This window comes from Protomyctophum bolini (genome assembly GCF_963924005.1).
Source record: "Protomyctophum bolini genome assembly, chromosome: 20".
NCBI classification, from domain to species: domain Eukaryota; kingdom Metazoa; phylum Chordata; class Actinopteri; order Myctophiformes; family Myctophidae; genus Protomyctophum; species Protomyctophum bolini.
The window spans coordinates 28615515-28643014 of record NC_137881.1 but is presented as its reverse complement, the minus strand read 5'-3'; the positions used below and the strand labels follow the sequence as shown (position 1 = coordinate 28643014).

Sequence of the window (27500 nt, the reverse complement as noted above, 5' to 3'; positions counted from 1 at the left end):
GCACACACACACACTTGTGTGCACAAATGTAAAAGCGGTATCGGCATATCTCTCTCTCTCTCTCACACACACACATAGACACACACCCACACAGAGACATATACTATAGGCAGGTATAGAAAGACAGAGGTATGTGCGCACACACACACACACTCACACACACACACACACACACACACACACACGTATGCACACAAAGTGATAGATAGTGATGCCAGACAGTAAATACATTGTCTCTAGTCACTGAAGCACAATTTACCATCCACCTCTCCCCAGAGAGAGAGAGAGAGAGAGAGAGAGAGAGAGAGAGCGTGGTTGTTTATTTAACTGTACAAATTGAACCAGATGGCCCTTTTGGTTCAGTTTGTATACACTCTTCAGTCGTCAAGAAGACTCTCCAGTCAGCCTTTTTAAGCTGTGATCCTGGGCGCTTATATGCTCTCCCTCTGCCAACCTGGGGAGAGCCCTGAACTGAGCTATAATGGTTCCTTTTCAATGCGTGAGGGAGTGAGCAGGCCGCTTCTTACACCCCCGGTATAGGACGTATAACGAGTGGAAGGAACACGTTATATTCCGACCAGTTCCCTTTCCCCTCCATCAGGCGCCCCCGGCTGGCCAGAGGGAGGCAGTATAGAGCACCGCAGTCCCGCCCCCCTTTCATGACGGCGCCATGAGGCCCAGGAAATATAGTTTCCCCCATAGACATAAAAATGAAAAGAACAAGGATCCATAAAATAAAATAAAATACCCCCAAAAAAAAAATTAATAATAATAATTTGAAAAAACACAGCCTCCTCACGTTTTTTTAATCTGATCTCAGGTCAGAATGGGTTAATCAGACCAGTGTGTGTGTCCAGTGGAAACCTTGTATATGAATCTGATCTCAGGTCAGAATGGGTTTAAAGTATAGTTTTTATAGTCGTTTTAAATAGTATCTATGTGTGTCCATGTATATTTTGACTTTTGGTTGTCTTTTTGGTTGACCCCACTTACACAAACGAAGTTTCCCCGAAAGGAAAAATGAAGTTCTATTGAAAGTGTAAGGTCTGAAGTATACAAAATAATCTGTAAGGTTTTCACATGTATAACAGAATGGCTAGTGAATTGTTTTTAACGTGTATTTTATCACCAGTCAGACCGTTTCGATTAGATGTGTACACTGTACACGTTAAGACACTATTACGCAATGCGCACGTGTGAACATGGAAACCGTTTTCAACTGTTACTCGTCGGAGATGCTCCGTGTGCGTGCGTGCGTGTGTGTGTGTGTGCGTGTGTGTGTGTGTGTGTGTGTGTGTGTGTGTGTGTGTGTGTGCGTGCGTTGTGTGTGGGTGTGTGTGTGTGTGTGTGTGTGTGTAACAGATTATTCATCACAACAGATCATACAGCACATTGTATTGTTTGTGCTGAAATATAACCACCGTAACAGACTAATGCAAACATAATGCAGCTATTGTACTGCAGGAAAAACAATGTGCGTGCGTGCGTGTGTGCGTGTGTGTGTGTGTGTGCGTGTGTGTGTGCGTGCGTGCGTGCGTGTGTGTGTGCGTGTGTGTGCGCAAAAGCTCTCATGCAAATGAGTGCATTTCCTAACGTTGTCATTTCCATATCGTTATTTGCATATACTTGTATTTCCTTTGAGCAAACAGACCTGCCTCCAGCAGATGTGATTTTTGCATTTTGATTTGTTTTGTGTTTGTGTGCCCGTGTGTGTGTGTGTGTGTGTGTGTGTGTGCGTGCGTGCGTGCGTGCATCCATGCGCGTGTGCGTGTTTGTTTGTGTGCGTTTGTACGTATACGTACGTGCGTGTGTGTGTGTGTGCTTGTCTTTGGGTTTTATCTGTACAATACGAGTGTGTGTGTGTCTCCTACTATACAGTACAGCACGCACACACAGCGTGCGTGCTGTCCTTGTGTGTGTTCAGTGTGTGTTTAACTGTACAGTTCAGAGTGACTAATCCTGTCCATTGAGAATCATCATGCAGTACTGTATGTGTGTACTGCTAATGCATGATGTGTGTGTGTGTGTGTGTGTGTGTGTGTGTGTGTGTGTGTGTGCGCGTGTGTGTGTTTTAATCTGTGCACACATGCTGGTGCATATCGCCACTCTCGGGCTGAAAACCTCTCATCTCCATATTTGTAAAGTGTCATCATCATCGTTGTTGTTGCCTTCATTGAGAGAGAGAGAGAGTATAGGCTGACAGTAAAACACGGGGGGAGAGAGATGGGTTGGAGTGACACGCGGCAACGTGTCTGGTCGGGATCGGGAGTCGAACCCGCGGCACGCACTCGGTGGCGCGCTATATGAGCTTGTAGATCTGCTATTTTTCGACAGCTAAAGCATAACATAATGCTAACACCAAAATGGGCTAAACCTTTCGTGTTTTCCCGTAAAATAACCGTATACTCAAGTTCATGAAGGTTTCGGCCCCCGACAGAGACCATATATATATACAATGTGTATCGTCCGTTGTGTCAATGTGTGTATATGTACAGCAATTATCCCTGTGGTGTGTGTGTGTGTGTGTGTGTGTGTGTGTGTGTGTGTGTGTGTGTGTGTGTGTGTGTGTGTGTGTGTGTGTGTGTGCGCGCGCGCACACACACATGTGAATTTGTACTTCTTGTACCGTCCTCTTGACTTAACCCCTCTCTCTCTCTCTCTCTCTCTCTCTCTCTCTCTCTCTCTCTCTCTCCTCTCTCTCTCTCTCTCTCTCTCTCTCTCTCTCTCTCTCTCTCTCTCTCTCTCCTCTCTCTCTCACTCTCTCTCTCTCTCTCTCTCTCTCTCTCTCTCTCTCTCTCTCTCTCTCTCTCTCTCTCTCTCTTGTTTACAGGGAATCTGAAGAATGTGGTTTAAGAGCCGGCACACTCAGACTCCTCCACACACACACACACACACACACACAGACACATAGTTTCTCACACTCTCACACATACATGCGCACACACACACACAAGCAGGTCGGTGTGTGTGTGTGTGTGTGTGTGTGTGTGTGAGAGAGCTTCTAATGAAGACAATATGGAGTGGACCCCCTCTCAGCCCGCAGGCATGGAGAGAACCAACGATGGAGTGAAGAATGGAGGGAGAGAGAGAGAGAGGGGTTTTGGAAAACATTAGTTGAGTGTTTCCAGGGGAAAACATTTTAATGGAGGGAGGGAGGGAGAGACTGTGTGTGTGTGTGTGTGTGTGTGTGTGTGTGTGTGTGTGTGTGAGTGTGAGTGCGTGTGCGTGTGTGCGTGCGTGTTGGGGGGGGGGGGGGGGGGGGGGGGGGCTAGTGTTGCCTTAATAGTTTAGGGCAGTTTATCATTTCAAGAACCCCCGAGTTTTACATGAATCCGTTGGACCTTCCAGAACTCAGAGAGAGAGCGTGCACGGTGCAGATGAAGCCAAGCGGTTCCATTTGGTTCCATTCGCAGACACGCCAGAAGTTACAGACCTGTATAAGGGTCCATTTGGTTCCTGTATAACTATTAATAATTTAGCCGTTGACCCCCCTCAAGGGCCCCTGGACCCCACTTTGAGAACCACCATTTTAGGGTTTTCTTAAAGCGTGCGTGCGTGTGTGTGTGTGTGTGCGCGCGTGTGCGCATTTGTGTGCGCGTGTGCGTGCCAGACCAAACAATGATCTCATGTTTTGGGTGGTGGGGGGGGGGGGGGGGGGGGGTTTCTTGTGTGTTTCCTTTTTTTTTACCCAGTCACTTTACAGGTGGCACATTTTTCAACACGTCTACTGTACATATTGAGTTGTATAGTTATTGTCTGTGGGACGTCTGTGTGTGTGTGTGTGTGTGTGTGTGTTTGTGTTTGTGCATGTGCATACACGCGCGTGTCTGTGTGTGTGTGTCCCTCACACACACGCACGCGCGTGTCTAGCTGCATCAGTTGTTCATTTGATATCAAATAGAAAAGCAGATGTCTCGTCTCGAGGTGTCACGTTTCCACCTTGGCCTCGCAAAGCGTCGTGTTTTTTAAACCCCCCCCCCCCCCCCCCCGAGGACCGGCTATACTAAAGTACTAAAACAGATGAGAACTACGTTTCCCCCGATGCATTGCACCAAGTTTTTAAACCACTGCTCCGTAATAAGTCAACACCACGCGCACAAAGGGACGACTCACAGTCCCGAGCCGAGTTCTCCCCAAATGTTTTTTTTTCCCTCGAAATTAATTCCACCAGCATCAGCCGTTGGATTTTCCTCACATTGCAGATAATTCCACCTTCTCCTTCCCAAATCCATTGGTTGGTTGTCTCCGATCCGATCACTTGATCCCGGAAATCGTGGCCCCCGATCGTTTTCAAATGGAAACGGACAAGGGAGCAAAAAGAAGAAAAAAAAACATGATATTACACTGGCTAATATTGTCTGTGGGTTTTGAATGGCGTATAAGTCGGGAATCTGGAAAAAAATCGGTATATCGGCAGAGATATCGGAGAAGAATCGGATCGGGAGCAAAATAACGTGATTATGGGGGGACATCCCTACATCGGCAGTGCTTTAGTATCGGTACCTGTTCTTCTCGGCGAGCGACGTATACAGTATTAATTACGTTGAATAACATTTTAAGCGAGCACGCACTAGCATGTGACCTCTAGCACAGACACCTATTCTGAAATCAGCGGCTGACGAGTGGCAGCTGTGACCAGTGGCAGCGTCTTTCTGAAATAAAATTGGATCGGATTCTCTCTTTAGTTCTCGAATAGCCAAAGCATAACACGGGATACGGTTGAGATAAGGATTAAAAGGAAACTGAACGTATCGCATATACTCATCTGTCATTTCATTCCTTTTTTCGCCTATAACTACATCTTTTGCAAAAAACATGCACTATCTCAGGTTTCTCTTATAAAAGTATACTCTCAAAACCGCATATACTCCACCACCACCAACCTCTCCCCCAAAATGTGTGTTTTGTAATATCACAGCCTATAATAAATAAACCATATGTTTCCGTACAGCAAAGCATATACCGGCATTATTATTATCACCCTTCTAAATGATTTCATTACAAAACAAGACACGTTAACTCATTTTGGCCGGGAACCCCTTTTTGGTGTTAGCATTATGTCATGCTTTAGCTATTGAAAAATAGCAGATCTACAAGCTCATAGCGCAACCACCGAGTGGCGCGCAACGAGCTTGTAGGTCTGCTACTTTTTTGAAAAATCGAAGAACCACTGACACATAGAAACATAGCTTTTTTTTAGAATCTGATCTCAGGTCAAAATGCGTTAATCTGGGTTTGGGGGGGTCAGCGCTTGAAGAGCCCGCAGAACCTGCTCTCTCCTCCCCCCCCCCCCCCCCCGCTCCCAAAACACATGTCATCATCAGCAGTATAACCCATTTCGACCTGGGATCAGATTCCAAAAAACCTCTTCTACATCCTGACAGTTTTCTGAAAAAGCTACGTTTCCATGTCAGTCGTTCTTCCGATTTTTCAAAAATAGCCGATCTACAAGCTCATAGCGCGCCACCGAGTGGCGCGCTATGAGCTTGTAGATCTGCTATTTTTCAATAGCTAAAGCATAACGTAATGCTATAACAACCAAAAAAGGGGTTTTCCCGACCAAAATGGGATAAAAGACAGCCGCGGGAAAACAAAGGGAGGTCTGTGTGCATCAACACGATGCTTCTGACGGGGAGAGAAAATCTGGGAAATGGACGAAAAGAATGAGTTTTGTTATCTGGCAGGGTTCAAAGACACTTTGGGACGGGGGGGGGGGTGGGGGGGGGGCGGGGGGAGGGGAAAAAAAGACCAAGGCAAAAAGCAATGCGAGCAAAAACATGGCCTCCAAGTTTGGCGGCCAACTCGGCCCACCCACAGCGTGACCGTCGGCGTGATGTCATTGGTTGAAGGTCGGACTGCGCACAGCGAAAAACAACCCAGGATATGCTGCGGCGTGCGCGTGTGTGTGTGTGTGTGTGTGTGTGTGTGTGTGTGGCCAGAAGGACTCCTCGCTATCCACTTGACAAATTAACCACTTAAGACCTGAGGCCGATTCTGTGCAAAATGTGTGTGTCGCTGCTGTATCAGTGGTGCTCAAACGTTTTCATGTCAAGTAAAGGACCCCCCCCTCCCCAAATAATATGTATTTGGCCGCCGACCCCCCCCCCCATCTGAAAACATTTTGTTTTCCAGGGACCCTCCCAGGAGCAAAGATTGGACTTAAAAATGTTTGCTTTAAAAGGCCACAATGTATGAAATAACGGTGGTTTTTTAAAAAATGAAAATAGTTGAGCTATATTTTCATTTTTTTAACCACCATTATTTCATACTTTAAAATCAAAAAAATGTACAGTCAGACAGATGCGTTCCCCGGGGTCTTAACGAGTTAATCTCTGGAAAACAAAGAGTCCTGACCATCGGCTGGTTTTGAAGGGAAGCTATTTTTGTTAACACTTTTTCCTTTTGTTGTCTTGTCTTAGACCACTTAGACCCTGTATATATACTTTATAAAAACGGACCTGGGGTTGGCACCGTACTCCTCCCCCCCCCCCTCCCCTCCCCCTATTTTCTGCGACTGTGTGCATATAGTGGTTGACCGCGGGGGGACCCTAGCGTCCCAATTCTGCGGCGAAAAACATTTGGCGAAAACAGCTATTCACGAAGATGTGGGTGCCTATTATGGAGCCCCATGGGGGACCCTATGGTCGGTCGACACGAAAGTACACACAGGGTCTTAAGTGGTTAAGCGTGTGTGTGTTTGTTTGTGTGTGTGTGTGTGTGTGTGTGTGTGTGTGTGTGTGTGTGTGTGTGTGTTCGTGCTATCGGTTTGCACGAAGGTTATACGTTCGTTTCTCTGAAAAGATTACGCTCTTGCTTTTTTTTCTTCCTAAAACTGTTCACGTCTCATGCCTTTGTTTTTTTGGTTGTACATAACGTTGAAATTAAAAAGAAAAACCCACTAAAGAGTTATGCTTAATTGTTGTTGTTGTTGTTGCGTGTCCTCTGCGCTTAGAAAAACAACGTGTGATTCGGTCGGTGTTTTTTTTCCACTGTGATTTATACACGTTGTGTTTTAATAGGTGTCTCTTAAAAAAAAAGGAAACCACAAATGTTTGGGCCTGTTTCCTCTTTTTTAAGATGTGATGTTGGGGGGGCTCTTAGTCACTCTAATTATCAGCCAGGAAATTGACACCAAACGCACCAAAGTCAACCAGACGAGACCCCCGCATCTGCTCCACAGAAGCTCTCCGAGTGTGTGCGTGCACGCGCGCGTGTGTGTGTGTACGTTTATTTCTATACTTGTGAGGGCCAGATGTCCCTAGAATTTAGAGAAATAGACATTTGTGAGGACAAAGTATTGTCCTGGTCCTCACAAGAGAAGCCTTTGTTCCATTGTGGCTTCGACAGATTTGGACTAAAAAGCTTTATGATAAGAATTAAGAACAATATTCAGGTCGGGGGTTATTATAGTTTTAAGGATTAGGCCTTTTTTCTTTTTTTATGTTATAGATTTAGGCACTGGTTTATATGCCCGATTCATACTGCTGTAAATAGATGTACCAGCTCTCAACGTGTCACGGCTGCACTGTGTTGTGAGCTTGTAGACTGGTCCCTAAAAACGTGCATGTCTTCACAAGTATAGTAATACAAACGTGTGTGTGTGTGTGTGTGTGTGTGTGTGTGTGTGAGTGAGAGAGAGAGCGAGCGAGAGAGAGCCTGTGATGTGTGTGTGAGCAGCTCTGCGGTCACTCTGGAGGTTTTGCGTCCCAGCGTAGCCGAAACAAATGAAACTCATTACGGCATTTACGAGACTCCGAAAGGGAGCGCCGATTGAAATCCTATAGCTCGTAATAAACGCCGGGGGTACGACTAGGTAACGGCTGCAAAACTGTAAACATGCCGGAGAGAGAGAGAGAGAGACGTGAGAAGCTTGTGTGTTTGTATAGTCTCTCTTTCTCTCTCTCTCTCTCTCTCTCCTTGCTTTCCCTCTTTCATATTCTTATACCTCGAGTGGTGGAAAGTTAACTCGGTATATTTACTTAAGTATACGATTTTTGAGGTGCTTCTATGCTTTGCTTCAGTGTTTCCACTTTGCACATTTACACATTGGGGCGATACGTTAACGAATGAAGCCCTGTTTCGTATACTTCGGCGATTCGAAAATAGCAGATCTACATACTTTAAGTGTAACGTCAGTTGAGAAACACATGGGGTAAAAGTGTGTGCATCTCATTAGAGGATTTGTCCACTGATTGTTTTTCGCGAAGCTGTACATACAGTAGCTTGTCCAGGTATCCCATAACCCCATTTTAGGCCTGACGTCGAAATTTAAAATAATTTTCTGAAAAACCTTATGTTTCTGTATCAGTGGTGCTCAATATTTCATGTCAAGGACCCCAAATATTACATGTAATTGGCTTCCGTCCCCCCCCATCTGAAAATATGTTTCAGGGACCTCCCCACTGTCCCCAGAAGCAAAAGATTTGTGTTGAAATGTTTGTCTGTAATAATATATATTCAAAGATTTGTGCCACATTTTCACGACTTTTCAAAAAATAGGAAATAGCAGACCTATATACAGACCTTGTAGATCTGCTGATTTTCAATAGCTAAAAAGCCTTCCACCTGGGTGAAGCTGGAAAGCAGATGATCAAAGGGCCTCCCTCCCCTGTCCATTCCATCCCCTTTCAAAGTGTCCTTGGGCAAGGCACTGAACCACCAGCCTTGTACAATCACTTGTTTGGATAAATGCCTGGAATCTAAATACAACCACACCGAATACTGTATACAGTGCTTTTATACTTTAGTGTATTTCCAATTTTCTACACTTTTACTTCTTCTCCAGAGGCAATTATTGTACTTTATATTCGATTCTTATTGTACTTTATACTTGTACTTTTTACAACGCGTTGAGTCGTCGACACTTCGTGAGCTTATAGATCTGTAGATTTTCAAAAGATCTTCATGCATTTTGAAAACGTGCGAAATTGGACATTCCGGTATAATTATTACTACTTCAAGTATACTTTGATGGCAATACTTTTGTACTTTTACTCGAGTCACGTTTGAATACAGGACTTTTACTTGTGACAGTAGAGTCTTTTTTTTTTACAGTGTGGTATTGATACTTTTACTTAGTAAAGTAATAAATGTGAGTACTTCTTCGCCACCTCTGCCGAAATCGAATACAACCAAACCCAAATAATCAATCTCAATTGTCGGTGTTTTAGAGTGAATGTTTGGCTCGGACACAATAAGGTTCTGCTTAACCGCTCCTTGTTGGACTTTGTATAGTTCTGCTATACTTTCACACATTTTAATAATGTGCACAAAACGGGCATGGAACAGGTTGAAAGTACAGTTGAAAACTAAAATGATGACGCTTTCCGAGTCATTAGACACAGCTGATATACTTTTCCGTATACACGGACCAATTCTTGGTGTTTTTTCACTCTGATAATCAGATAATTTCCATCAAGCCATGTGGAAGAGAAGCACAATCCAGAGATTCCAACGGGGGTGATTTCAAATCCTCCCTGCCGGGCGGCGCTTCCACCACTTTTATATAAAGCCTACCGAGAAGGGAAAGGGAGAGAGAGAGAGAGACAGATAAGCTGGAGGAGGGAGGGTGAGGCAGTGGTGGAAGAATATGTGATTATTATTTCTGAACGGTGTATATGCCTCTAAGGGCCGATTCATACTCCTATTTTTACCGCTGTTTCGGCGCTGTGGTGCCGAAATTATTTCGGCTCGTCGGAGATTTTCAGTAGCACCGAAGGGCCGACTTTAGGACGGTATACCCGCCATATCAAGAACTATGTGCAATTTCGTCCAAAGTGGATTCATAGCTGATTCCCATCCTGTCGGTATAATGCCCACATCGGACACCGCCTTAAAACGTTCTGGGGCGGGGGAGCCCCTTTTGGTGTTAGCATCACGTTATGCTTTAGCTATTGAAAAATAGCAGATCTACAAGCTCGTAGCGCGCCACCGAGTGGCGCGCTACGAGCTTGTAGGTCTGCTATTTTTTGAAAAACCCCGAACAACGACTGACACAGAAACGCAGCTTTTTCAGAAAACTGTCAGGATGTATAGAAGACTTTTTTTTTTTAGAATCTGATCTCAGGTCAAAATGGGTTATAATTATAAAACACTGAGATTCAAACCGTGGGCCCCCGTACTATACGTGGTCCGCAGAAATGTGCACGGTCGGGTTCTGATTCTCTGGCAAACGGTTAATTGTTCCACCGGGATTTCCCGTCCGCGCATAGAGTGATGGAGCTGGGCTGAGAACGAGGGCAACGTCACGTGCTGCTGCTGACTGGCATCGCCCCTGTTCATACATACACACACCACCCAAGCCATGCCTTGAAGGTCACTGTTTTTCTCGCTTCTGTTATGCTTTCGTACACCCTAGATAAACTCAAACCGTTTCCCTCAGAGAGACTCTCGGCTGCCAAGAAAGAGGAAATCTTGGCAGCCGCGTTCCGTTCTGTCCATCTTTGACATGTGGAGTTCTGACTTCCTTCCACAGTAGTGTGGTCGGTCGTCGGGACAGTCAAGGGCGAGGTTATATACACTTCTGATTGGTCAGCTTCTGTATCACGTGGCTTATCGCCCCTTGCTATCACGGGTTATCGCCCTTGGTATTGCCCCTTAGTATCACTCATCTCACACACAACAGGACAAAAGGGGCTAAGATAACATTGGAAGAGCCCCCATAGCATCGATGTGTGCAAGCTTCGTTCACAACAGTAATTCTTATAAGCCATAGTTGTGAAACCACATAATGATAATTGGACCCCAAAGTTTAGCCCCCGGAAGGTTGAAATTCCCCCAAATTCACCACATTTCTGTCCCCGGATTATACCTGATTTCATATACAACAAACGGTGTTATGTTATCATGAAGCCTCTCTCCCATAACTGTGCTTGTGTGTGTGTGACTCCTCCATGTGTGAGACGCATTAGACGCGGCGACGACATCCTAACCATGACAACATTTTAAGACCACGTTAAAAAAAGTTTTGCAGCCCAAGCTAAGAAAAGGGACCACTTTTTACAAAGTCGTTAAACACTAGTCACAGTCACACAGTATAATGGCCAAGCGTTTTTTTGTACTTCATGGTGTGAATACTGAGATCATGTTTCTATTGTCATCTCAGACAAAAACAGGCCTCCCGATGCTTCTGGGAGAGGAATTAGGGCCCTGTCAGAATGGTTTAGGGTTGAATAGCACATTGCTGTGGTTGTGGACCAAATAACGACTCGTATCTGGCAAAAAGTGCATTTTTTTTAAAGGATTTAAGGAAAGGAATGCAAGATGGTCTTGCTCAGTGGTTCCCAGTGTTTTTTTGTGTTAGCTCTGGACCACTAGCATATTTTAGAACAACCCTCAAGGACCACCCCCCACCACCTCCCCACAACAATCTAAAGGGGCTATACAGAATGTTTTAGTGTAAAATGAGAAGGCATATAACTCGGTCGTTTCTATTTGATTGTATTTTTCATGTGGTATTAATATGTAAACGTTGCACAATTACATCACAATGAGGTATATGTCAAGCCCTTAACCCATTTTGACCTGAGATCAGATTCTAAAAATGTCTGTTTGAAAATGACCGTTTTCTGAAAAAGCCATGTTTCCGTGTCAGCCAGTCGATTTTTCAAAAATAGCAGATCTACAAGCTCGTGCTATTTTTCAATAGCTAAAGCGTAACATAATGCTAACACCAAAATGGTTTAACAGTCGTTGTTCAATTTCAAGCTTTTTTTCCCCACTGACTTTATGCCTATATTAATCTAAATGGTATCTTATGAAATAATATTACAATATCGGTAACAATATATGTTTCTCAAACATTTTCCTGAGGACCCCCTCCCCTGCAAGGCAGAGGGAATACCGGCGGTCCGAAAGGGCGTTCCTCTGAACTGACGGCAATGTGTTTTGAATGTCGGGGGTTTTTTTCCTGTGAAACCAGAGGCTTTGCCCTCGAGGGGTCGCCGCCCGGGGAATGGGATGATGGATCCCTCTCAAAACATTGATTCGGTAAACTTTTCTGTTTATGTAAAGGGGGAAAAAAAAGACAAAATCTGCCTTTTCTTTTAAAGATGAACGCTATTGCGGCAGCTATTCGAGCGAGAGCCCAGAATGCCAACTGTCTCCTCGATTCAGGAAGCGGGGGTCTGAGATCCGTCTTAATTATCCTCCCTGTCAGCGAGAGCCAAGACGAGAACATTCACTCTCTCTTACCGAGTCCAGACCGGCTATATAGCGAGGCAGCGGAGCCGTTCGCTTCGATTTCCATTAGACTATTATTATCTTTTCAACAAAAACAGTCGTTTGTCACGACTACACTCTGCAGTTAGTGAGTGAATTGGGCCCACAGGAGAAGGGGGTGCATACTTAGTTTAGACTAGTCATTGGTTAGACATTAAGGTTAAGGTTAGGTTTAGGTGTGCTGCCCCCGTGGGAGGTTATAGGTTTAGGGTGAGGGTTTGAGATAGGTTGTTAGTTGTATAGGACTAATGACTGGTCTAAACCAATGACTAGTCTAAACCAAAAACTGTCTAAACTAAGTACTGCATTTTTTTTTCAATTGTGAAAATGCGGCCCCAAATGTTTAAATGTATTCTTTTGGTCGGCTGTATGCAGAACACAAGAGCAGCAACATATAGGTTTTAAAATGATATACCATAGCACCGTCATTACATTTGTCAACCATTCATTAGGTTTGTTTTTTTCGTTTTTTTCTTTAGTCCACGTGTCTGTGTGCTAATTATGTCTAATACTTCACACCTGCCGTCCCTGAAGAGAAGGGCTCCCCCCAACGACTTTTATGCAAATTGGGCCACCAGGCAGCTCTCTCTCCGGAGCGTGAGTCAGTGTGATTTGAATGTCATTTGACCTTTTTATTATCAATACGTTTAGATAAAGGCTCGTGTGGCTCGTCCTTCCTCATTGGCTATGTCATGATTGTGTCATAAAAGGTTGGGGCCGGCCGCCGGTCTGGATTTGCATATAAGACTCGGAAAAGTCTGTTTTTCCATCTTTAGAGTTTAATACATTTTGGGCGGCAACCCCTTTTGGTGTTGAAAAACAGATCTACAAGCTCATAGCTCAGAGCTTGTAGGTCTGCTATTTTTGAAAAATGACTGACATAGAAACATAGCTTTTTCAGAAAACTGTCAGGACGTAGAAGACATTTTTTTAAATCTGATCTCAGGTCAAAATGGGTTAACACTGTGCTCGTCATAACCATTAGGCCCCGTTAACATAAACTGCATTCAGTATCTCCCGACCAAACTGAGCGGGGGAAACGGCGGAAAGGTCACTGATCTACAAGCCGAACGATGTCTCACCATGGATTTCACGACACATTGTGAGACGTTTATAGATCAGCTATTCTTTTTTTTTAGAGTTTTCTTCAGTTTTCACCCATGTGACATGCCCCAAAATAGGGACACACCAGGTTGAAAACCGTCAGCCTAATATAATCTATACCAGTTGAAAAGATCCAATTAGATCTTTAAAAAAAATGTAAGCTATATCATTCATCTTTCTGACAAAGTATAGCTGCACATTTCTTTTTCTTTTTTTTTTTAATGCTAAATGTCTCGTTTATGGGAACAAAAACTCGACGATTTTTTATATACCGAGGGGGGGGCCCTCCTCCTCCTCCTCCTCAGCTGCTTTGAATGACGTCGCATAATTGCGTCTCCCGACGTCGTCCACTTTAATTGTGTTTTGGTCGGGGATGGGAAGTTGAAAAGCGTTGAAAAGCGTTGGCTTGGATTTGCATAGCGCCTCTCCTCCCCGGAGGGCTGGGTGATGACAAAGGCCCCCACGGAATCAGGGGGGGGCCTGGATCAACTTCTATACATCCCGCTGCTAATCAACATGAGAAGTGTCTGTCTGTCGTCGCGGCGGCACAATGAAGACAGATGCCACCTTTCATCCGCTTTTAACGGAAAACGGGAGTCAAACGCGTGGCACTTCATGTTACTAGGAAGGAGGCGATGATGACAGCATTGACATGAACGCTTTCGGCAAGTGAAAACTTTTCAGTGTTCATTTTTAGAGTGGGTCATCTTTTTTTTTAGGCCCACCCACCACCACCCACCCGGGGCCAGGATTCAATCCCCCTGCATGAGCAAGACACTATATAATGGCTCCATTTCCGTCACTGTCGCTAAACCCCTTTTCCCTAAACTTCCTTTTACTATTTTGCAACAATGGCCGGTCTACAAGCTCACAGCGTGTCAATGTAGATTGGCTATAGTTGAACTATTCAAAAATGTTTTTCAAAATAGTAAAAAAAAAAAGAAAATAGTTTAGGGATAAGGGGTTTAGCGGTGACGAAAATGGACCCCTAAATCTAGTACCACTTCACCTCAATAACTGCTTGGCCAGCAGTGGGCATTGTACTTATGGGCTTCAGGCAGCGCTACTTGTCAACAGGAGTTGACTTATATAAGACACCAGGGTCTAAAAATCATCAATGGAAGAGCAGGATAGACCACCTCCAACCAACTGCAGGTGTACTATTGGTATATTTCTTGATAGGTTGGATAACATATAATGTTTTGTACAGTATACAATAAGTATACAGGATTGGAACTTGAGAGTGGACCAAATCGAATGGGCCCAAAAGGGTCCATTTGGTTCCATTTTGCCCCCAATTAAATTATAGTTATATACGTTATCATTTATTTTTGCTGTTTTTCCGACAGTATAGACAAAATGAACACACTTTAAATGTGTTATATTAACATTTTTACGTTGTGTGTTTTCTGGAATATATAGAGTGTGATATATGTAGGGTGAAGGATGGGGGTTGTTTTAGAATGAATTGATCACTAATAATCTCTCTCCAAATGGCTGTTTGGTTTGACATTATGAATAAAATGGAACTCATATAGCGTTCAAGATCTCTCTCTCTCACACACACACACACACACACACACACACACACAAGAGCATAACGGAACTCAATCTGATGTAACAGAGGACCATGTAAAAAAAAGATAAAAATAAAACAGAATATAAATAGAACACTATAGAGCCAACAATGTGTACCCCAGTGCATGCCATGGTCTTTGACATTGACCTACTTGTGGTTGCACAGGGGACAGCCAAACTGAAACCCTTAACCCATTCTGACCTGAGATCAGATTCATACGAGGTTTCCACTGGACACACACTGGTCTGATGAACCCATTCTGACCTGAGATCAGATTCTAAAAATGTCAGTCGTTCTTCGATTTTTCAAAAATAGCAGACCTACAAGCTCGTAGCGCGCCACTCGGTGGCGCGCTATGAGCTTGTAGATCTGCTATTTTTCAATAGCTAAAGCATAACATGATGCTGACACCGAAATGGGTGCCCGGTCAGAATGGGTTAAACGTGTCCAGACTGTCCAGTGTGTCTGGTGCCGACAGGCCGGGTGACAGGCCGGGTCACCCGTCAGACACTCGACACGATGACGGCAGCCACACACAGAGAGGGATTTGGAATCACACACACTCTGCCTTCTTCACTGAGCCCCGGTGCAGTGTTTGCAAATAGACATTTGACTCGTGTCGTGGCTATATATATCGCTCGCATGATGGGACACATGTCGACAATTTGTGTCGTGTTTATAGCATTAGTATATAGTTTCGTTATACTTTCAAAGCGTTTTTGTTTTGTTATCTGATCTGATAGCAAAGGTAGCATGATCTGCGAGCTCAAATGTTCAATGTTGGAACAGACAAACTGTTACGACATGTTTTCCGTGATGACGTTCCCATGTAGGCTTCTTTAGGAAATGTCCCCATTCAGTTCCCCACACACACTACCTGAAAGTACATGCGATACTTTTACTCCACTATACATCTCGGAGGGAAATATTGTACTTTTTTCTCCACTACAATTGTTGAAAACAAATCTTGAGTTACTACTACTGATTTGGAATTATTATAGAAAAACCTGCATTAACCACTTCAGCCCTATATGGTTACTATGTATACTGCACTTCGGCTATAGATATGAAGCCGATCGCGACGCGTTGTGAGCTTGTAGAGATCTGCTATTTTCAAAAAGATTGTCATACCTTTTGAAAACTCGAGATGCTAAAACATCTCTTCTCAGTATACTTCTTCCAGGCACCACCACGGCACCTGACAACAGTGTGTCGTCGTCCATCCATCCATCCACGATCCATCTTCAACCGGCTATATCTTTGGTCTGGTCACGGCCCGGGGTCTCAACAGCTCCACCAGAGAGACTTCCCTCTCCATGAGAGCAACAACATCCTGGGGGATCCCGAGATGTTCCAGTCGATGTGATCCCTCTCCTAACTGCGACTTGATGGTCTGCCCCCCGGGGGGGGGGGGGGTCTCCTCCCAGTGAGTGGGACAAGCCTCGAGGACCTCCCTAGGGAGACGCTCGAGAGGCGTCCTAACCGAATGCCCGAACCACCTAAGCTGGCTCCTTTCCAGTGTGTGTCATCCAGGTGAGTATGTTGATCACACACACATCAGTGGTACACATCTATGGGTGGGCCCTCAGGGGTCCCTGCTCAACACACATCAGTGGTATACACACATCTAGAGGTGGGCCCACAGGGGTCGCTGCTCAACGCACATCAGTGGTATACACACATCTAGAGGTGGGCCCACAGGGGTCCCTGCTCAACGCACATCAGTGGTATACACACATCTAGAGGTGGGCCCACAGGGGTCCCTGCTCAACACACATCAGTGGTATACACACATCTAGAGGTGGGCCCACAGGGGTCCCTGCTCAACGCACATCAGTGGTATACACACCTAGAGGTGGGTCCACAGGGGTCCCTGCTCAACACACATCAGTGGTATACACACCTAGAGGTGGGTCCACAGGGGTCCCTGCTCAACGCACATCAGTGGTATACACACCTAGAGGTGGGTCCACAGGGGTCCCTGCTCAACGCACATCAGTGGTATACACACACCTAGAGGTGGGTCCACAGGGGTCCCTGCTCAACACACATCAGTGGTACACACATCTAGAGGTGGGTCCACAGGGGTCCCTGCTCAACGCACATCAGTGGTATACACACATCTAGAGGTGGGCCCACAGGGGTCCCTGCTCAACGCACATCAGTGGTATACACACATCTAGAGGTGGGCCCACAGGGGTCGCTGCTCAACACACATCAGTGGTATACACACATCTAGAGGTGGGCCCTCAGGGGTCTCTGCTCAACACACATCAGTGGTATACACACCTAGAGGTGGGCCCACAGGGGTCCCTGCTCAACGCACATCAGTGGTATACACACATCTAGAGGTGGGTCCACAGGGGTCCCTGCTCAACACACATCAGTGGTATACACATCTAGAGGTGGGCCCACAGGGGTCCCTGCTCAACGCACATCAGTGGTATACACACCTAGAGGTGGGCCCACAGGGGTCCCTGCTCAACGCACATCAGTGGTACACACGTCTAGAGGTGGGCCCACGGGGGTCCCTGCTCAATGCACATCCCACAGAGGTCCCCACGAGGCCGCCAATTACAACGTCGGCAACGTGCCATGCACTGCTATCATTATCATTAACTATTTAGGCTATTTAGGCCTACAGTATTATAGGCTATAGTGCTATATAGCCTGCAGGTCATCTTATGCAATTCCTCCTGAGAAGTCAATTTAGCATATTATACATATAATATTTGGCACTGCCTGGTATTATATTTTGTTTGCAGTTATGTAGTGTTTTTCTCCCATCCCTGGACTGCCTATACCCCCGTGCGTGTGTGTGCGTGCGTGCGTGTGTGTGTGCGTGCGTGCGTGTGTGTGTGCGTGTGTGTGTGTGTGTGTGTGTGTGTGTGTGTGTGTGTGTGTGTGTGTGTGTGTGTGTGTGTGTGTGAGTGAGTGAGAGAGAGAGAGAGAGGGAGAGTTGTCTGAAACGGGCTATTTGATTCCTGATTGTCTTTCACTCAGAATGGACAACATCTGCCTTCATCAGGACTCCCTCTCTCACCACACGGTCACCTGCAAAACCCGGACGGCGGATCCCCCACTTATAGTGACTATTATACTATAGGCTGGAGCTGGACTTAAAGGTCATCTCTCTCACTGACTGACTGCAGGACGATGCCTCATCATCCCATCTCCTGCATGCTGCCAGGATGTCAAGAATCCAATCCATTCCATACTCCCGACTCCAAGAAGAAAAAGTAAGATTTAAAGAGATGGGACACAAAGTCACAAACTCTCCTCTCGCCTCATGTAAAGCAATCATTTAGCAGCAGCAATGGGGTGTAACCTATGATTTCACATCGCTGTGAGAAAGGCTTCTTGTGCTGCCAATTCTAGGCCAATGACAACACGTTATCCATATGTGCTATACACTCTATCATGTGTCAGGACTGTGCAAAAACAAAAGGGGGCAGGTATAATTGTGACAATTTGACATAGCCGGCTACACGAGCTCGAGTATAATGTATTTTAAGAACAAGGGCAAGGCACATAATTATGTGTGTAATCACGGCTTCGGGTCTTTAATATGTTAAAGTGTTAGAATGTATCACTGACTGACTGTTGTCTGTGTACATTAGTGCAAGTGAAAAGTGAGCAAAACAAGCATGTGGGATTTTGGATCCAAATCCGCTTAATCCAGGACCTGGTTTCGCGGTGGCACTCTGCCAGGCAGGCGCGCAGTGAGAGAGAGAGAGGGAGAGAGAGATAGAGAGAGAGAGAGAGAGAGAGAGAGAGAGAGAGAGGGGATAATGCTTTTGATTCAGTAACAAGTCCATGTAAGTACGTCAGTGTGCGCAGCCAGTTGAGTGCATTATTTCCCACAGCCGGGGACGGACACAGAACAAGGACAATGAACGCTCTGACAGAAGCCTTCATTTCTCACAGCGCTTTTTTCCTCCTCCTCTCGACAAAGCATGCAGCGCCGTTTCTTGAAATAAGACGGGCGAGTTATTGTTGTTATTAAGGGAATTACTCTTATTTTTTGGTGTTATTTGCTCCTCTCCGCGGCGGGGCTCGCAAAGAAGGAGTTTCTGGGGGTGTTTGTTTTTTTCCCCCCCTAACCTAACCGCTCTACTTCTGTGTCGCTCTCACACAGCCTGCTTATTGGATCCGTGTCAAGCAAGCTCCGCTGGGGTTCGTCTTGTTAAAGGTTTGTTCATTTTGTGCTTCTTTCCTTTTTGCGTTTTTTTTTCCTGTCCGTTTATATAGGTCATATTTGAAAAGAAACGGAGAATAGTTGAAACTATATAAGTGATACGCTCCGATGTGCAGTTTGTCAAAATGACTGTGTGTTAATTTGTTTGTAGCCAATGTTGTTTTATAACGTGCCTGTTTAAAAGTTGGGGTTCCCCTGCAGTCATTGCCCCGGCTTCTCCCCCTTTTTAAGTGTTTGCATAACATTTATAATGAGGTCAATCACGTTCTCCCCGCTGTTTTAAATCAGTTATGTAACTTGTGTTAACACTGGATTATTTTTGAAGTGTTCCTAAAAATGTAGTCTAATATAGTAGAACAAAATAGCAAATCACAATGCAATATTATTGCATCCACTTGTTGTTTTTTTAAATAGCTACGTCTTAAGTGGTTAACTATAGGCTAATTCTGCTCAGTTAAAAGCCTAATATTTTAGTCCAAACAGTTAAAAACTGCGATATCCATTCTAGCATTAAGAGATAAACAACAATAACAACAACAACTGTTGGAAAAACAGTTTCCTCTGTGGTCTGTTTCCTCTTCCTCCTCAATTTGACTCGATTGAACTTCTTCAATTTGCTCCTGATGAGCTGAACAATTGAAGCGAGGCAATTAAAACAAGTGGTAAATGCACCACGCCGGGGAGGGCATATGGTGCGTTCGTGTGCGTGTGCGTGTGTGTGTGTGTGTGTGTGTGTGTGTGTGTGTGTGTGTGTGTGTGCGTGTGTGTGTGTGGTTGGTTTGTCTGACAGACTGACATTTCAATTTGCTTGTCATGCATGTTAATTATGCAATTGATGTCCTTGCTGCCTGTTCAAGGAAAAAGAGGCGCGCGCTTTTCATCTACTCTGCGTGTGTCTGTCTGTTACTCTTGTATAGTCTCTCTCTCTCTCTCTCTCTCTCTCACTCTCTCTCTCCTCATGCTATGTCTCTCTCTCTCACTTGCAGTCTCTGAGAATCCTCTCTCTCTCTCTCTCTCTCTCTCTCTCTCTGTCTCTCTCTCTCTCTCTCACTCTCTCTCACCAAGTCGAGGCCATCAAAGAAGCAGAAATATGATCAAAGGAATCAATAGTGATGAAATAACTCGTTTTCAAAGTGCTACCACGATGAATCATCCCCAACAGAGAAAACACATTGGCATGCTGTTGCACCACGGTATAATACTGTAGGCTATATGCATGTGTTCAACAACAATAACAAGGACCAAAAGGAGGGGGGCACCGTCTTACAAATTAGTTTTTTCAACAGAGAAAATTGTGTGTGTGTGTAAATTGTAAGCCCAAAAGACTGCTTTTGGCCATGTTTGTTCACATCACAAACTCTAGCAGAATAAGAATGTATATGCACATTTTTGCAAAACCGTCGTTTGTGGCTTATAACTCCCCAAAAGCTTCCATTTTCTGTTGATTTGAAGCTGTCTTTAATTAATGAACGAGCTCATTAAAGTCACTTTTACCTAAATTGTAACCCGACGGTGTATCTTTATACATATGTACTATGACTTGACGCCAAGTCTGCCATTGGGGGACACATCTGAACAAATTGATACTTCTGTGGTTTGTAATGAAAGCAGACAAAGTGTAAAGTGTTTTGTCTCAGGGAAAGGTATACCTTAACCCATTCTGACCTGAGATCAGATTCATACGAGGTTTCCACTGGACACACCACTGGTCTGATTAACCCATTCTGACCTGAGATCAGATTAAAAAAATGTCAGTCGTTCTGACATTTTGCTATTGCGATCTGCTATTTTTTCAATAGCTAAAGCGCGACATGATGCTAACACCAAAATGGGTTAATTCTGCTCTTGCCTTCTGGTCCCGGTACAACGTGACTTAAAGAGGTCTTTCGTGCGATACCGGAGAACTCGCCGGTTTACCAAACTCGCCGCAGCGAATGTTCTTCGTCGACGTCTTCGTCGTTATGCTAACATGCTGTCTTCAATCAGTGTGGTATGTCAAAACCCACAGCTGTTATAGTTCCATTTCCAAAGTCATCCAATTATTTTCTGGGCAATTAAATGGTCAGCTAGAGAGACGATGATAAAAAGTTGAGTATGTGAATACCAATGATAGTACAGGCCCCTACCGATTCAGGATATCGTTTACTTATGAATTACATTGTTTAGCATTCCTACTTCATCTAGTGTAAACTATCCTCTCTCTCTCGATTCAATGCCATTTAACCCATTTTTGACCTGAGATCAGATTCTAAAAATGTCTTCTACATCCTGACAAGTTTTCTGAAAAAGCCATGTTTCTATGTGTCAGTCGTTCTTCGATTTAAAAAAAAGCAGCAGACCTACAAGCTCGTAGCGCGCCATGAGCTTGTAGATCTGCTATTTTGCAATAGCTAAAGCTTAACATAATGCTAACACCAAAATGGGTTGAAGGTGAAGTTCTCCGGAATCCGGACACCCTTCAGTGAAGTACAGTCTTGAACCCTTTGAGTGAAGTCAGCTGTTGTCAATAATCATAACACCAACACATTGTTGCCGGCAGTCACTAACTGGTGTGGTGGTCTTTGGCACAATATAGTTTAGTTGTTTTTCCCAACCAAGAGCATCTCATATACACACACAAAAAAAACTCTTAAACTGAGAACACCGTTTTTGAGAATTCTTCTTTCAAGAACACCGTTTTTGAGAATTCTTCTTTCGTATAATAATAACGCCATTACAAACTGCACTGCGTCTCAATTTTGGCAACGATTATTAAATGCCATTGTTGTTTGAACTATACTCTTTCTCTACTTGCCCACCATGAAAAGAATGCATACGTTTTGGACCTGGGCCGTGTGTGTCTGTGTGTGCGTGTGCGTGTGTGTGTGTGTGTGTGTGTGTGTGTGTGTGTGTGTGTGTGTGTGTGTGTGTGTGTGTGTGTGTGTGTGTGTCCTGGACTCAATGTGCTGCAAAGCTGTTGAGCAGCGAGAGAGACGCCATGTGCAGGCTGGTCCTGACGGTAATCAGCCAATGAATAATGAACACACACACACACACACACACACACACACACACGTATACGCACAACAACAAAGCCTCTCCCTGCGCCATGCCATTGACAGCTGTTTGGTATCTGTGTGTGTGTGTGTGTGTGTGTGTGTGTGTGTGTGTGTGTGCGTGTGTGTGCGTGTGTGTGTGCGCGCGCGTGCGCGCGTGCGTGTGTGTGTGCGTGCGTGTGTGTGTTAACTCTATCAGCTCAGTGCAGCTGCATGCATGCCTGCCTGTAGCAATTATGCTCTCCCTAAATAAGAGCCAGCATTGGGAGAAGGAGGTGTGTGTGTGTGTGTGCGTGTGTGTGTGTGTGTGTGTGTGTGTGTGTGTGTGTGTGTGTGTGTGTGTGTGTGCATGTGTGTGTGTGCGTGTGACGTGTGTGTGTTGCGCAGGCCGGAGGAAAAGGGCAGAGCAATAGCACATATAATTAAGCGATAAACTTACTCAAAGGATAGCCGCATGACTGTGTGTGTGTGTGTGTGTGTGTGTGTGTGTGTGTGTGTTCTCATGCATCATGCTGTTTGAATGGTGTAATATAAACCAGCTTAGGGACTTCAACATGAGCTGCTAAGAGTCTTTTTGTGGGATGCGTGACACACACACACACACACATTCACGTTGACCCTTTGACCCCTGTCTTCATTTGTGTCATTCTTCTTGACACCGGGACACGCCGCAGGACCAATGTAATAATACCGTCTGTCTGTCTGTCTGTCTGTCTGTCTGTCTGTCTGTCTGTCTGTCTGTCTGTCTGTCTGTCCGTCCGTCCCTATCTATTTGTTTGTCTGCAAGTCTCGATCTTTCATCTACTGACTTTCTCTATTTGACATCCTCTCTCTCTCTCTCTCTCTTTCTCTCTCTCTCTCTCTCTCTCTCTCTCTCTCTCTCTCTCTCTCACGCACACACACATATTCTCACAATCATCAGACATGTGTTTTGTTCTCAGGCTCGTACGTATTTTATCCGGCCGTGCATACCATGTGACCCCCAGTCACTCCTCCTCAGACCCTCAAAGACTCTGTTTGTGCTTTTAACTGCTCGCGCGCGCACACACACACACACACACACACACACACCCCCACACACACAACCCCACTAACCCCTTTGATACACACCGGCTCTTTCCCCGTGGCCTTTTCATGGTTAATTTAGTGCTCAATAGGTCAGGAGGGAAAGCAGACATCAACAGAACAAACACACACACACACACACACACACACACACACACACACACACACACACACACACACACACACTGAGTCTCTCAGGCGTCCCATAGTCCAGACACTCCAGGCTCGGGTTCTTCTGTGCTTCCCAAGCCGATGACTGGTTTCTTCTGATTTATTGTTTATCCCAGAAGAAAATCACTTGACCACTTTAAAAAACAGTTCTGAGCACGTCATCATACAGTAGGACGGTGAAACCTTTCAGGAATAACAGATCTACAAGCTCACAATCTGTTACATGAACACTATATAGAGCGTCGCAGTCCCGCCCCCTTTCAGAACGGCGAGTGGCCCTGCAGGGAAATGAAAAGCAATGCATTTCCCCCATAGCCGTTTCTGAAAGTGTTTATTTAAAGACGGTTATACGCCGCGGACAAAGCCAACTCGGATCGTGACAAATCACGACAATAAACACAATGTTTTGGGGCCGATCAGATAATTTATAAGAAGAAAAACAAAAAAACAAATAGTCTCGTCTCCTGCCTTTATTTTTCTTCTTTCTAATGATTTGATCGGCCCCAAAACATATAGTGTTCATTGTCGTGATTTTGTCACGATCCGAGTTGGCTTTGTCCGCGGCGTATAAACCGTCTTTAAATAAATACTTTCAGAGACGGCTATGGGAGAAATGCATTGCTTTTCATTTCCTGGGCCACTCGCCTCATTCTGAAAGGGTGGAGGGACTGCGACGCTCTATAGCGTCTCTATATATCTCGGATGGTGAGACACACAACAAATAGCTGTCTGTGAGCTTCTAGGTCGCCTATTCTCAGCGAGGGTATTTCCATTATTTACTAAAGCATTTGGAGGGGGGGGGGGGGGGGGGGTTCTAGTGTAGAGGCCCTGGGGGGGCTCTGTTCTACTATAAGTATAGGGTTGAAGTGGTTACAGTTTGCGCTGCTAAGTTAACAAGTCCCTCGTTGTTTTGCTGAGGGGAAGTGTGAGTGTGTTTGAGGATGCCGTAAAAATGCCACTTTGATAAATAATGGGAGGAGATGTGAAACGATGATGTTTTTTTTAAACTCCTTTCAAAAGTTTTCTCTCCCAGGAAAGGACAGGTGTATATATATATTATAAACCCATGAGGACCTGAGGCTACCATTCTACAAATGCCTTCTAAATCAGTAGTTCTTCTCACACTTTCAAGATTCCTTAAAAAGAAAAGTTTATAACAATAGCAGATGTACATAAGCTCGTATATATCTCGCTATTTGTGAATAGCCGACGCAAAAATCTAAAAATGACGCGGATGCTTTCAATGGTTCAACTTCAAATGAAAAAAGGTCCCCATATATTCGTAAACTACTTGTTAAGACGAGTGCATGATTGCATAATTGTTAAGCAGAGCGATTTGACCTGAGACATCGGCGGATCGCCCAGTGTTTGACAGACCTCCGACATGAATACAAACAATGGAAATTATACAACTTGGTGTGCAATCCTGCCAAGAATAACTAATGCAAACAAGTTCCATCTGTGGCTGATGGTTCCCAGAAAGCACCACCATGCACCACCAGCTGACTGGGTGGCTATAGCAGCTGAGGAGACACTTGTTGTTTAGTCAGGCTTTAGGGCAAATAGTTTGTTTATTTTGTTGTGTATTGTAAAGCGTCCTTGTAAAATGAAAGGTGATATCACCACGTGGGGTATATGAGGTTCCTTGAGGTGGAGTTCCAAGGGGTCCACAGCTGAACTGATTGAGAGTCCATGTATGCGAGAACAAGGGCCAAGGTGGTGACCCCAGATGGTAACAGTGAGGAGTTTGATATCCGGGCCGGGGTAATGCAGGGGGATACCCTAGCCCCTTTCCTCTTCATCATAGTCCTGGACTATGCGCTCAGGAAAGCCATCAGTGGACGAGAGCAGGATCTTGGCTTCACCTAACCCCAAGGAGGTCAAGACGACATCCCAAGGTAGTCCTGACAGATCTGGACTATGCGGATGACATCGGCCTGCTCTCCGACAGCGTGGAACAAGCTCAGGAACTCCTGAACAGTGTGGAGCTGGAGTGTGCCAAAGTTGGCCTTAGGCTAAATGCCAAGAAAACTGAGGTTATCACCTACAACATCTCACCGGAACATCCACCTCTCACAACAGCAGGAGGCACGGTGCTGAAGGAAGTCAAGGACTTTAAGTACCTCGGCTCATGGGTCAACTCAACCGAGCAAGATCTGAAAGTGAGGAAGGCACTTGCATGGAGGTCCCTGAATGGCATGAACAGTGTTTGGAACTCCAATCTCCCCGACAAATCAAACTGAGCTTCTTCTACGCAACAGTGGAGTCTGTTCTCCTATACGGCAGTGAATGCTGGACCCTGAAGCCAACCCTGGAGAAGTCCCTTGACGGGTGCTACACCAGAATGCTGCGTGCAGTACTTAACATCAGCAAGACTGTACATGTCACTAACATGACTCTGTATGAGGGACTACCGAGGGTGAGCCAGAAAATAGCAGCCAGGAGAATGAGACTAGCAGGACACTGCCAAAGACATCAAGAACTGCCAGCCAGCAAACTGGTGCTCTGGGAACCAACACACGGCCATCGATCACGAGGACGCCCCGTGCTAACATACGTGGATATACTCAAGAGCGATGCAGGAGTGCAAAGTACCAACGAACTGGCCGGATGTATGGAGAACCGAGATGACTGGAGACGACGATGGAGGGCTCGTCTGAGGACGACCTAGAGAGATATAGGAAGAAAATGGGTCTGTAACTCGAAGAGTATACTAATGGAACTAAATGGACACATACATGGTTCACATGTTTTAAAATGAACACTAACCCATTTAAGCCTGACGTCGAAATTAAAAAATATATATTTTTATCTTTTTTTTTTAAAACCTCATGTTTCTATTCTATATCAGTGAAAGTGGTTCTCAATATTTCATGTCAAGGACCCCCAGAAACTGTATTTCTGGACCCCCATCTGAAAATATGTAGTTCCAGGGACCTCTCCAGAAGCAAAGATTTGAGTTAAAAACAGAAAACAGAAGGGAAAAAAAAGAAATCCAAATCTGCGCCACATTTTCACGATTTTTCAAAAACAGCAGACCTACAAGCTCGTAGCGCGCCACTCGGTGGCGCGCTACGAGCTTGTAGATCTTCTTTTTTTTCAACAGCTAAATCATAATGTTTTAAAACACCAAAAGGGGTTCCCGCCCCAAAATGGGCTAAAAAAGGACCCTGATCTGCCCCAGTAATATCCTCAGAGATAACCCATCGTATCAGATGGGAGGCCTTTGATGGAGGCCCCTTGAAATGAAAAAGGGGTTGAAGGAGAATCACTGGGCCTAATAATACATCCCAAGAGCTGCAGGTTTTTTAGGTTATAGTTCCTAATCCTGGTCCCCTGGGAGCCTATATATAGGTCCCTGCCGGGTTTCTCTCCCAACCAACCCAGGAGGACAGATCAGGTCCGATCTCTGCCTCCGACGATGATGATGATGTCAGCTTATCATGTCATCTGAGAAGAAGCTTCTGTCCTATAGCCCAGTGATACTCAACCTCAGGCCCGCGGGCCACATCAGGCCCGCGGGACCATTATGACTGGCCCACCAATGAAAATCTATAAAAAAAAGAAGAAAAAAAATCTGGAAAATGAAATAAAAATAAATAAATCTGAATGAAGTTATCTTTAATTACATTATTATAAGTAATACTATTAGAGTTGTACTATTACTCGAACGAAAATAAAATCAAACAAAATAAAAATAAAATCGGGAGATGCAATGCAAATGAAAGACATATACTGTGTATCCCTATTCCCTGACATCATTTTATAGCTAAACGGACAGAATTCTATTTGATTTGAATGATGAAACCCAGCTGCCATTAATAGTTGGAAATGGAAATGGAAATTGCGGAAATGGAAATTGCGGAAATTGTAATTGCGGAAATGGTGGAAATGGAAATGGAAATTGAGGAAATGGAAATTGCGGAAATGGTAATTGCGGAAATTGCTCTTCACTTATAGCTATCTATTTTCAGGTAGATTGTTTTATTTTACTCAGTCAGCCATATCACTACTCATTTTTTTTCATGAAAAAGGTCATAGCTGGGTAATCTATTTTCAGGCAAATTGTGTTTATTGTATTTTATTTTACTCAGCCATAACAATTTATTTTCTGTTAACCAACTTGCTG

At 44.8% G+C, this 27500-nt stretch overlaps 1 protein-coding gene across 2 annotated transcripts in view; it reads left to right on the top strand.

Moving 5' to 3' along the window:
- phka1a (phosphorylase kinase, alpha 1a (muscle)) overlaps nt 1-27500 on the top strand; it is a 292774-nt gene that overhangs the window by 80003 nt on the left and 185271 nt on the right. The window contains exon 35 of one of the 2 annotated variants that reach the window (XR_013966047.1): nt 15125-15213. The exons of the other annotated variant lie outside the window; for it this stretch is intronic. The gene's annotated coding sequence lies outside the window, so the exon portion shown is untranslated. Of the gene's footprint in view, nt 1-15124; nt 15214-27500 lie in introns of those variants that run through there. 2 annotated transcript variants of the gene reach the window in all.